Source organism: Pristiophorus japonicus, chromosome 21 (assembly GCF_044704955.1).
Source record: "Pristiophorus japonicus isolate sPriJap1 chromosome 21, sPriJap1.hap1, whole genome shotgun sequence".
In the NCBI taxonomy this organism is placed as follows: Eukaryota; Metazoa; Chordata; class Chondrichthyes; family Pristiophoridae; genus Pristiophorus; species Pristiophorus japonicus.
Genome location: NC_091997.1, coordinates 68,136,545 through 68,148,411, shown reverse-complemented (window position 1 = coordinate 68,148,411; position 11,867 = coordinate 68,136,545). Strand labels below are relative to the sequence as shown.

The 11,867-nt window shown below is 46.6% G+C and overlaps 1 non-coding gene across 1 annotated transcript; it reads left to right on the top strand.

Moving 5' to 3' along the window:
• The first annotated feature begins 11,068 nt into the window (after positions 1 to 11,068).
• Positions 11,069 to 11,142, top strand: trnaf-gaa (transfer RNA phenylalanine (anticodon GAA)). Its single transcript has one exon. It is a non-coding gene; the product is annotated as a tRNA-Phe (tRNA).
• The last annotated feature ends 725 nt before the right edge of the window (positions 11,143 to 11,867 follow it).

The following is an 11,867-nucleotide window of genomic DNA, read 5'->3' as shown; positions in this document are numbered from 1 at the left end:
TTATTTTTATAGATCCATTATATATTGCTATGGCCACATCAGTAATGAAAACTGCTCATAAAATCGTAGAATTACACAGCACAGAAGGAGGCCATTCGGCCCATCGTTCCTGTGTTGGCTCTTTGTTAGAGCGATTCAATTGGTCCCACTCCCCCCCCCCCCTCCCCCGCCATCCCCTGCTCTTTCCCCCTCAGCCTTGAAAACATCTCCTTTTCCAAATATTTATCCAATTCCCTTTTGAAAGTTATTATTGAAACTGCTTCCACCGCACTTTTGGGCAGTGCGTTCCAGATCATAACAGCTCGTTGTTATCTTATGTAAATGCACTGTCGGAGGCGCCGTCTTTTGGATGAGACGTTAAACCGAGGCCCCGTCTGCTCTCTCAGTTGGACATAAAAGTTCCCATGGCACTATTTTGAAGAAGAGCAGGGGGGTTATCCCCAGTGTCCTGGCCAATATTTATCTCTCAATTAACATAACAAAAACAGATTATCTGGGTCACATTGCTGTTTGTGGGAGCTTGCTGTGCGCAAATTGGCCGCCGCATTTCCCACATTACAACAGTGACTACACCCCAAAAGTACTTCATTGGCGTCCGGTGGTTGTGAAAGGCGCTGTAGAAATCCAAGTCTTTCTTTCTTTTAGTCACGTTGTAATTCCAGCCTCCCATCAGCAGTTTCACTGCAGCGCCTCCCCTGGTAGAAGGGTGTAATTACAGAGTGACATGTTTACATATGCAGTTTCCAAGATAAATGTGGGATTTATATTGGAAAAAATTGACAGGAAAGATGCACAGACATATAACATAATTAGAGTTGAGGCAGTAACTTAAAAAAAAATAACTGTTAATTCCCCCGCTAAATAATGCAAAGGAACTTCAAATGAAAGCACTGTTTGTATCCTATGGATTGATTTCAGGGCCAGAGTAAACGATTCCACTTTAAAGTCACACAAAGGCAGAAAGACGTTTCTGGAATTCCACGGGCAGATTTTCATGACCATGATTCAATTAGTATAATTCTGTTGAGAGTGATATTCAGCGCCCATTTCCAGGCCTGCAGTTGCTAACGATTAGGCAATCACTTTGTTTACCGGATAATGATCTCCTATTTTCACAGCGACAATATTTAACCCTGCAAAGCCTGAAGCTTTTGTTTTCAATTGAGAAATTTGGGACCAGGGCTACAGTCTAGCTCACTGCCAAGATTGAAAGGAGTCGAAGTGATACAGGGGTAAATTAATAGCGGGTAAATTACATCAAACGTGGATTTTCAGAGCCGGTAGATATCTTAAATCACTTCAAAGCCAATGAGTTACTTTTGAAGTGCAGGAATTGTTGTAATGTAGGAAACGCAGCAGCCAATTTGCACACAGCAAGCTCCCACAAACAGCAGCAACTTAATAACCAGTTAATCTGTTTTAAGCACATAAGAACATAGGAAATAGGAGCAGGAATAGGCCCTACAATCCATCGAGCCTGCTCCGCCAATCAATAAGATCACGGTTGATCTTCGACCTCAACTCCACTTTCCTGCCCGATCCCCATATCCCTCGATTCCCCTCGAGTCCAAAAATCTATCGATCTCAACCTTGAATATACTCAGAGACTCAGCATCCACAGCCCTCTGGGGCAGAGAATTCCAAAGATTCACCACCCTCTGAGTGAAGAAATTCCTCCTCATCTCTTATCCTGAGACTGTGACCCCTGGTTCTAGACTCTTCAGCCCGGGGAAACGTCCTCCTTGCATCCACCCGTTCAAGCCCCCTCAGAATCTTGTATGTTTCAATTAGATCACCTCATTCTTATAAATGCCAGCTTATAGGCCCATTCTATACAGTAGGGGAGTAGCAGGGGGGAGAGGACAGGAGATCAGAGGGTGGGGGCAGAGGACAGGGGATCCGAAGGGGAGAGAAGAGGGGATCGGATGGAGATGAGAGGAGATCAGAGAGGAGCAGAGAAGGGATCAGAGGGTGGGGACAGAGGACAGGGGATTGGAAGGGGGGGGAGAAGAGTTTGGAGGGAGAGGAGAAGGGATCGGAGGGAGGATCAGAGGGAGAGGAGAGAGGATTGGAGTGGAGAGAGGAACGGAGAAGGGGGAGAGGAGAGGGGATCAGAGTTGGGGGGGAGTGGAGAGGGGATCGGGGTGGAGAGGAGAGAAGATTGGAGAGGAGCTCAGTGGGGTAGAATGGGGGAGAGGAGAGGGGATCAGAGGGGGGAGAGAAGGTCACGAGCTGCAGAGGCAGGGGGTTAGAGCACAGTGGGGATGGGAGAGGATTGTGATCCAGTTCTAGGCGAGGGGATTTCTACATCGGAACTAGAACATCCTGGTCATTGGCTATCTGAATATCAAGTCATCTGTGTTGTTGTTGTGCACTGTAGAAGTTATAGTTTCATAGAAGCAGGTAAAACTACAACTCCCAAGATGCAGCGCACTCTTGCATGGACACAATTAGTTCAGACCCAGCCACAGGTGAAGTGTCTAACTCAAGCTTCAGACTCCAACAAGGGTAGGCCTCTCTCAATGAAACTTCTTCTAACAGCAATAATAACTTGTATTTAAATAGTGCCTAGGATGGAGTAACCAATTTTATGGGTGAATTGGTGATTATGTATGTTTCAGAATTGTGTTTATACAAATGTTCTTCCTAACTGCAAGCACTGACCCGGGGAAGAAGGATTGCTACCCCGTTCATATTTAGTCAGTTGGATATATGTTGACTCGCTATTTGATCCAATCACCATTTAACTGGCCCATTAAAGCGTGACATCCTGAGGTGTGTCACTCTTTAACTGTGACATCAGAACAAGAGTAGGCCTGGCTCTAATTTTAAGGTGATGCCCTCTTGTTCTGGACTCCTCACCACCCCACCAGAGGAAATCATTTCTCTCCATCTACCCCATCAACTCCTTTCATCATCTTAAACACCTCAGTTGCCCCTTGGTCTTCTAAACTCAATGGAATATATCATCACCATCACAGGCAGTCCCTCGGAATCGAGGAAGACTTGCTTCCACTCTAAACATGAGTCCTTAGGTGGCTGAACAGTCCAATACGAGAGCCACAGTCCCTGTCACAGGTGGGACAGACAGTCGTTGAGGGAAGGGGGTGGGTGGGACAGGTTTGCCGCACGCTCTTTCTGCTTGATTTCTGCATGCTCTCGGCGACGAGGCTCGAGGTGCTCAGCGCCTTTCCTATGGACTGGAGGGTAGCTAATGTAACACCACTGTTTAAAAAAGGAGGGAGAGCGAAAACAAGGAATTATAGACCGGTTAGCCTGACATTAGTAGTGGGGAAAATGTTGGAATCAATTATTAAAGAAGAAATAGCAGCACATTTGGAAAGCAGTGACAGGATCGGTCCAAGTCAGCATGGATTTATGAAAGGGAAATCATGCTTGACAAATCTTCTGGAATTTTTTGAGACTGTAACTAGCAAAGTGGACAAGGGAGAACCAGTGGATGTGGTGTATTTGGACTTTCAAAAGGCTTTTGACAAGGTCCCGCACAAGAGATTGGTGTTTAAAATCAAAACACATGATATTGGGGTTAATGTACTGGCATGGATAGAGAACTGGTTGGCAGTCAGGAAGCAGAGAGTCGGGATAAACAGGTCCTTTTCAGAATGGCAGGCAGTGACTAGTGGGGTGCCGCAGGGCTCAGTGCTGGGACCCCAGCTATTTACAATATACATTAATGATTTAAATTAAGGAATTGAGTGTAATATCTCCAAGTTTGCAGATGACACTAAACTGGGTGGCGGTGTCTGTGAGGAGGATGCTAAAAGGCTGCAGGGTGACTTGGACAGGTTAGGTGAGTGGGCAAATGCATGGCAGATGCAGTATAATGTGGATAAATGTGAGGTTATCCACTTTTGTGGCAAAAACACGAAGGCAGAATATTATCTGAATGGCAGCAGATTAGGAAAGTGGGAGGTGCAAGGAGACCTGGTTGACATGGTACATCAGTCACTGAAAGTTGGCATACGGATACAGCAGGCGGTGAAGAAGGCAAATGGTATGTTCATAGCGAGATGATTTGAGTATAGGAGCAGGGAAGTCCTACTGCAGTTGTACAGGGCCTTGGTAAGGCCTCACTTGGAATATTGTGTTCAGTTTTGGTCTCCTAATCTGAGGAAGGACGTTCTTGTTATTGAGGGAGTGCAGCGAAGGTTCACCAGACTGATTCCCGGGATGGCGGGACTGACATATGAGAAGAGACTGGATCAACTGGGCCTTAATATACTGGAGTTTAGAAGGATGAGAGGGGATCTCATAGAAACTTATAAGATTCCGACGGGACTAGGCAGGTTAGATGCAGGAAGAATGTTCCCGATGATGGGGCAGTCCAGAACCAGGGGACACAGTCTTAGGATAAGGGTAGGCCATTTAGGACTAAGATGAGGAGAAACTTCTTCATTCAGAGAGTTGTTAACCTGTGGAATTCCCTACGGCAGAGAGTTGTTGATGCCAGTTCATTGGATATATTCAAGAGGGAGTTAGATATGGCCCTTACGGCTAAACGGATCAAGGGGTATGGAGAGAAAGCAGAAAAGGGTTACTGAGGTGAATGATCCGCCATGATCTTATTGAATGGTGGTGCAGGCTCGAAGGGCTGAATGGCCTACTCCTGCACCTATTTTCTAAGTTTCTATGTTTCTATGCACTTCCTCTACTTAGGGCGGTCTTGGGCCAGGGACTCCCAGGTGTCAGTATTGAATACAAGCCGAGAGACTCGAGATAGATGGTGAAGTCTACCCCTTGCTCCATACAAAGGTGTAAATCTGAAAGACTTGAGGTGTGTTTTTGCTTTGGAGTACTTGAATTGGGGGAAAAAAATATCAAAACTGTTCAAAGGGAGAGGGGGCCTTTAAATAGAAGGACATCTGCTCCACCGAGAACTGTTGGCCACCTGCCGGGATGGACCTTCCCTTTACAACACGGCCAACTATGTGACTGAGGCAACGACTGTGCACAGCGCCAATCGGTTCCTTGAAGGCGCGGCCATCTGGTTAACTGAGAGACAATGCCATCTGTTGGACTTGAAGGTAGCCCAATGCATGAGGAATGGTTTGCCCATTGATGGTTCATTGCCATAATGGTGCTGGGGTAGTTCGGTCAATGCTCACAGAGGAGTTTTCTACATCGAACGTCACGTCAACCCAATTGGAATCCTTCGTGTCAATATGTTTCATATCGGAACTGGGTCACAGACTGGAAGGTGCCTTCTCCTCCCAGCCACCGACACCCTTCACCTTGATGGGCAGCAAATCGATCCCAAACGATATTTACGAAAGGATATACTTGCTTTGGAGGCAGTTCAGAGAAGGTTCACTCGGTTGATTCCAGAGATGAGGGGGTTGACTTATGAGGAAAGGTTGAGTAGGTTGGGCCTCTGCTCATTGGCATTCAGAAGAATGAGAGGTGATCTTATCGAAATATATAAGATTATAAAGGGGCTCGACAAGGTGGATGCAGAGAGGATGTTTCCACTGATAGGGGAGACTAGAACTAGAGGGCATGATCTTAGAATAAGGGGCCGCCCATTTAAAACTGAGATGAGGATAAATTTCTTCTCTCTGAGGGTTGTAAATCTGTGGAATTCACTGCCTCAGAGAACTGTGGAAGCTGGGACAGTGAATAAATTTAAGACAGAGATAGGCAGTTTCTTAACCGATAAGGGAATAAGGGGGCGGGCAGGGAAGTGGACCTGAGTCCATGATCAGATCAGCCATGATCGTATTAAATGATGGAGCAGGCTCGAGGGGCCGTATGGCCTACTCCTGCTCCTATTTCTTATGTTCTTATATTATTCCAAAAGAAGGGCATAACCAATCGGAGTTCTCTATTCCTGATCACCAGCCATGATTCTCTGCTGGAAAGTGTGGAAGTTGGCTGAGGAGAGATTGGGCTCCGCCTCGAGCTATGTCAAGGTAAATTAACCTACTCACAGTGATCTTCTTGGCTCACACCCGGGCTATGCAGTAAACGGTCACAGTTACTGTTAGAATGGTACCACAGTGTAAAGTTATCCTCGGTGTCCTGGCCCAATATTTATCCCTCAATCAACATCGCTAAATCTGGTCATTATCACATTGCTGTTTGTGGGAGCTTGCTGTGCGCAAATTGGCTGCCGCATTTCCTTCATTACAACAGTGACCATACTTCAAAAACATTTCATGGATTGTAAAGCACATCGAGACGTCCTGAGGTTGTGAAAGCTGCTACAGAAATATAAATCTTTCTTTCTATAGGAGATAAAATTGGACAAATTATAATCATCTTTTTGCTAAATAATATCTAGTACATAATTCAACTAAATTTAAGAAAATTACATTTGACTGATGCAACTTCTAAGTTTTCCAAAAGAACAAATCTTGAAATGTGGGTGGGCTTTACAAATTCTGACTTTGCAATACATAAGATAGCAACAAAAATAGTGGAATGCAATTAAGAAAGCAAATGGTATGCTGGCCTTTATTACAAAAGGATTTGAATACAAGAGTAAACATGTCTTACTGCAATTATATCGGGCCCTGGTGAGACCACACCTGGAGTATTGTGTACAGTGTCGGTCTCCTTACCTAAGGAAGGATATACTTGCCATAGAGGGAGTGCAACAAAGGTTCACCAGACTGATTCCTGGGATGGGGGGATTGTCCTATGAGGAGAGATGGAGTAGACTAGGCCGATATTCTCTAGAGTTTAGAAGGTTGAGAGGTGATCTCATTGAAACATACAAAATTCTTACAGGGCTTGACAGGGTAGATGCAGGGAGGGTGTTTCCCCCCGGGCTGGGGAGTCTAGAACCAGGGGTCACAGTCTCAGGATAAGGGGTCAGCCATTTAGATGAGGAGATGAGGAGGAATTTCTTCACTGGTGGTGAATCTTTAGAATTCTCTACCCGACAGGGCTGTGGAGGCTCAGTCGTTGAGTGTATTCAAGACGGAGATCGATAGATTTTTGGACTCTAGGTGAATCAAGAGATATGAGGATCGGGCAGGAAAGTGGAGTTGGGGTTGTTGATCAGCCATGATCTTATATTGAATGGTGAAGGAGGCTTGAGGGGCTGAATGGCCTACTCCTGCTTCTATTTCTTATGTTCTTAAAACAGATTAATTGGTTATTATCGCGTTGCTGTTTGTGGGATCTTGCTGTGTGCAAACTGCCGCGTTTCCACATTGCGACAATTGCTGCACTTCAGAAATAATTCATTGCCTGTGATTTAAGATACTTACAGCTCCTGTTCCTTATGTTCTTCTCCTCCTCCTTCCTCTCCCTATTGACTTACAAACTCTCTCCTCTGGCTATCCTTCGTTGGAAGGGTTGGCCCAGCCATTGGGCCTCTCAGACAGGGCCCACCAACAACCTTCTTTGTGACCACGATATTTACACGTACTGCGTGCAAATTAAATGAGGAGCTGACCTGGCTTTGCTCGCTGCTCCGTGTGTAATTTATTTCCTCTATTACGTTGCAACAAATGGCCATGATAACATCCATGTTAAAATTCATGTAAAGATAATGACTTGAAAGCTATGATTCACTGTAATGGATGTACCCCTTTATGACAAATGGATGGTAATGTAATCGCACGGTGCTGTAATTCATAGTAATCGCTCCACTGGCATCGCTGACCTTGGCTTCTTAATGAGGCTACATTTACCTTATTATTCAATCAGCAGTAAGCTCCAGCCATTTTCTGCGATTCACTCTGTAATTATTTTCAACAGAGCTGCATACCTAAAAGTATAATGAAAAGGGCTAAATGGCTGGGCTTGGTTTGCCAGCTATCGCCTGGCCTTTGGTTGTCAGCCGTGGCTCAGTGGGCAGCACACTCGCCTCTGAGGGTTGTTGGTTCAAGACCCCACTCCAAAGACTCGAGCACAAAAAAAATCTCGGCTGACACTCCCATTGCAATGCTGAGGGAGCGCCGCACTGTCGGAGGTGCCGTCTTTCGGATGAGACGTTAAACCGAGGTCCCGTCTGCCCTCCCAGGTGGATGTAATAGATCCTGTGGCACTATTTCGAAGAAGAGCAGGGGAGTTATCCCCGGTGTCTTGGCTAATATTTATCACTCAACCAATATCACTAAAAAACATTATCTGCAAGTATCACCTTGCTGTGTGTGGGAGCTTGCTGTGTGCAAATTGGTGGCAGTGTTTTCTACATTATAACAGTGACTACACTCCAAAAGTACTTCATTGACTATAAAGTGCTTTGAGACGTCCTGAGGTCATGACAGGTGCTATATAAATGCAAATCTTATTTTTTTCATGGGCAGTGGAGTTGGAAGTGTGAGCCTAGTCAACAAGTGTTGGCAGGTCAGACACACACACTTCCAGCAAGGTCGTGGGAGCTTTACTCTGTATCTAACCCCCTGTACCTGCCCTGGGAGTGTTTAATGGGACAGTGTAGAGGGAGCTTTACTCTGTATCTAACCCCATGCTGTACCTGCCCTGGGACTGTTTGATGGGACAGTGTAGAGGGAGCTTTATTCTGTATCTAACCCCCTGTACCTGCCCTGGGAGTGTTTGATGGGACAGTGTAGAGGGAACTTTACTCTGTATTTAACCCTGTGCTGTACCTGCCCTGGGAGTGTTTAATGGGACAGTGTAGAGGGAGCTTTACTCTGTATCTAACCCCGTGCTGTACCTGCCCTGGGAGTGCTTGATGGGACAGTGTAGAGGAAGCTTTATTCTGCATTTGGCAAGTGTATTTGAGTTAAGCGTGTTTGGAGGTATTGCATTCTCTAATACTAATTCACAAGAAAGGAAAATCTTTGTTTAGAGACCTTCTGCACACTGGCTCTTAGTGGTAGCTTCACTTTGAAAATTTAATGGACATTAGTATTCTAGTAATACTTGCACTGTAGATAATGTAATTAGATCATGGGCTGTGTATAAATCATGTAGCTCGTTGCGCATTGCCTGACACGCCTATCGAGTTGAATACTTTTGGACACTATAGCTCTGCTCTGGTTTATTTACCATTTAAAAAAAATAATGTCTGTAAGCAGTTTTCGAATGGAATGAAAGTCCTAAACCAGAGTCCAGATCTGGCACAAGACCCAGTTCCAGTTGTGGGTGCGTAAGCTGATCTTCAGGGTGAACTCAGTGGGTCCCAGTATACCGAGGGAGGGGGGGGTAACCATTGCAGACTCCTCCCCCCCGCCCCGATCCAAGGGGAAGGGAGGCTGACAACGTTCCTTCCTCCACCAACACAGCCAAAAGCAGATTAACTGGTCGTTCACCTTGCAGCGGTTTGTGGGATCTTGCTGTGTGCAAAATGGCTGCTGTGCCCGCCTCCACGATGGTCGCTGCTCTTCAAATGAAGTCGCTGCTTGTCGAGGGCCACGAAAGGCCATTTGCCAATTTGCTTTGTCAGTTTGTCCCTTCGTGATCTTCATCCTTCAAATACTTCCAGTCCCTTTTTCGCTTCCATTTTCAATCTTCTGAAGAACGCACAAGTAAGGGCATCAGGCGGGGGTGTGACTGTGATGCCCCCTGTGGTTGGACTGCCTTACCCATGCAGCCCGGTTACTCGGGTGGTATATGGGTGACAGGCGTGCCCTCCAGAACTGGATCCCAACATGGAGTCTCTTCCTTCAATCAGTGAGGTTGAGACTGGCTGTTACCTTCTAAAGGAAAGCACTTGCATTTATATAGCGCCTTTCACCACCTCAGGATGTCCCAAAGCACTTTAAAGCCAATTGTGTAATTTTCAAAGTGTAGTCGCTGTTGTGATGTACGAAACGCAGCAGCCAATTTGTGATAATGACCAGATAATTTTTTAGTGATGTTAATTGAAAGATAAATATTGTCCAGGATACTAGGGAGAACTCCCCTGCTCTTCTTCAAAATAGTGCCACCCAAGAGGGCAGTACTGCACCTCTGACAGTGTGGCGCTCCTTCAGTACTGCCCCTCCGACAGTGCGGTGCACCCTCAGTACTGCCCCTCCGACAGTGCGGTGCTCCCTCAGTACTGCCCCTCCGACCAACGCGGCGTCCCTCAGTACTGCCCCTCCGACAGTGCGGCGCTCCCTCAGTACTGCCCCTCCGACAGTCCGGCTTTCCCTCAGTACTGCCCCTCCGACAGCGCAGCGCTCCCTCAGTACTGCATTTCCAATAGTGTGGCGCTGTTGTGCATGCAATAACTGTTAGACTGAGTACTGTTTAACTCCAAGAGGTATAACCTTGGCTCTGCTTTAAGGCCCAAAGTGACTAATATACAAAATGGTTGGCCTTTTATAATTGGGCTGCGCACCAGTGCGTGCAGCCCAATGGCCTCCAACAGTGATGCCATCAAGTGGCTAGTGATCCCAAAAGTGCATACATGACAGGCGCTCCCTCAGCACTGCCCCTCCGACAGTGCGGCGCTCCCTCAGCACTACCACTCCCTCAGCACTGCACTGGGAGTGTCAGCCTAGACTTTTGTGCTCAAGTCTCCAGACTGGGACTTGAACCCAAAACCTCTGACTCGGAGAGCGAGTATGCTGTCCACTGAGCCACAGCTGTCATTAGGCTGGACACTGCAGCTCATGGGATGAGCAGACGTGTCCCTGTGTATTTTAGAAAGCTGCCAAATGCTGCTGTAATCCGGCAATTGATGGCGTCATGAAATTATTGGAAGCTAATTACAGCAGCAGCAACAGATATAAATCAGTTTTAAGCATCGCCCCACTCAAAGGAGCCAAGTGATGTTTCACAAATTCAATTACCGCAATACAGTTTGAGTCAGACAGAGAATGGATGGACGGCAGGTGGGCAGGGAAAGGTCAAAAGGTTGCACTTCCAGATGAGGGAGGACCGTGGTTTTTAGCCATTTGTGAATGAGAAATACCGTTCAATTATTGACACATTCCCAGGAGGCCTCTGCAAACAGTTATCAATCTTCCCGATTATTTTTTTTTTGGGGTGCGTGGCCCATTCAGAATGCGCATGTGCGATTTTTCTCATTGAAAGGCCGGCGAACCGGATGCCCGGGAGGTCCAGAGAGCCTTGAGGCCACATGGCTTAAAGTGAACATTGGTAGTTGTAAGGTATATGTACCTGTGAGTATGCTCACAGGTTTGGCCGAAATAGCTCAGTTGGGAGAGTGTCAGACTGAAGATCTAAAGGTCCTTGGTTCAATCCCAGGTTTCGTCAGTTTCTAATTATTGCTTCTGTTCCACACTCCTGATCTTTGGGCACCCGGTGCGGAGGGGAGCGGGCAGGTCGGAAGGCCGCCTCCTCGGACTGCTCCTGGGCCTGGCCAAGGTGGCCATTAACCGGTCCAGGCAGCGGGCGGTCGCGGGGGTCGTTCAGCCCGACTGCCTGTCTCTCTCTACGTTCGAGCCAGGGTGTCCCTGGAGATGGAGCACGCGGTGTCCACCGGTACACTCGCGGCCTTCTGCAAGAGGTGGGCGCCGGAGGGACTGGAGTGCATCGTCACCCCCGGCAACCAAATTTTAATTTGTCCATAGTTTTTGAAAAAGTATCATTTGCTAATTTGTCAGTTTGAGTGCCTTGTTAACAAGGGGGCACTTGATTTAAAGTTTACTTAAAATAGTTGTAGAGCTGTTGAGTTGGGAGTGGCTTAGCCAGTCACATGATGTTGACAAGACTCAATAAAACCCCAGCTAGTTGGGTTCGAGGGATCCACGATGAGGTATACAGTTGTGAGCCTGGTGGATGAACTGGTAATGTGTAGTGTGATTGTTAAACCTTTTGCTAATAAACCAACTAGTTCTTAATAGCAATGTGTTGCTATGAATTCTTAAGCAAAGAACCCATCAAGCAAATACATTACAGTAGTGATACACATGCACCGATACACTCTGTGGGACCTCCCACATTTTCTGATTATAAGAAATACTTGCATTTATATAGCG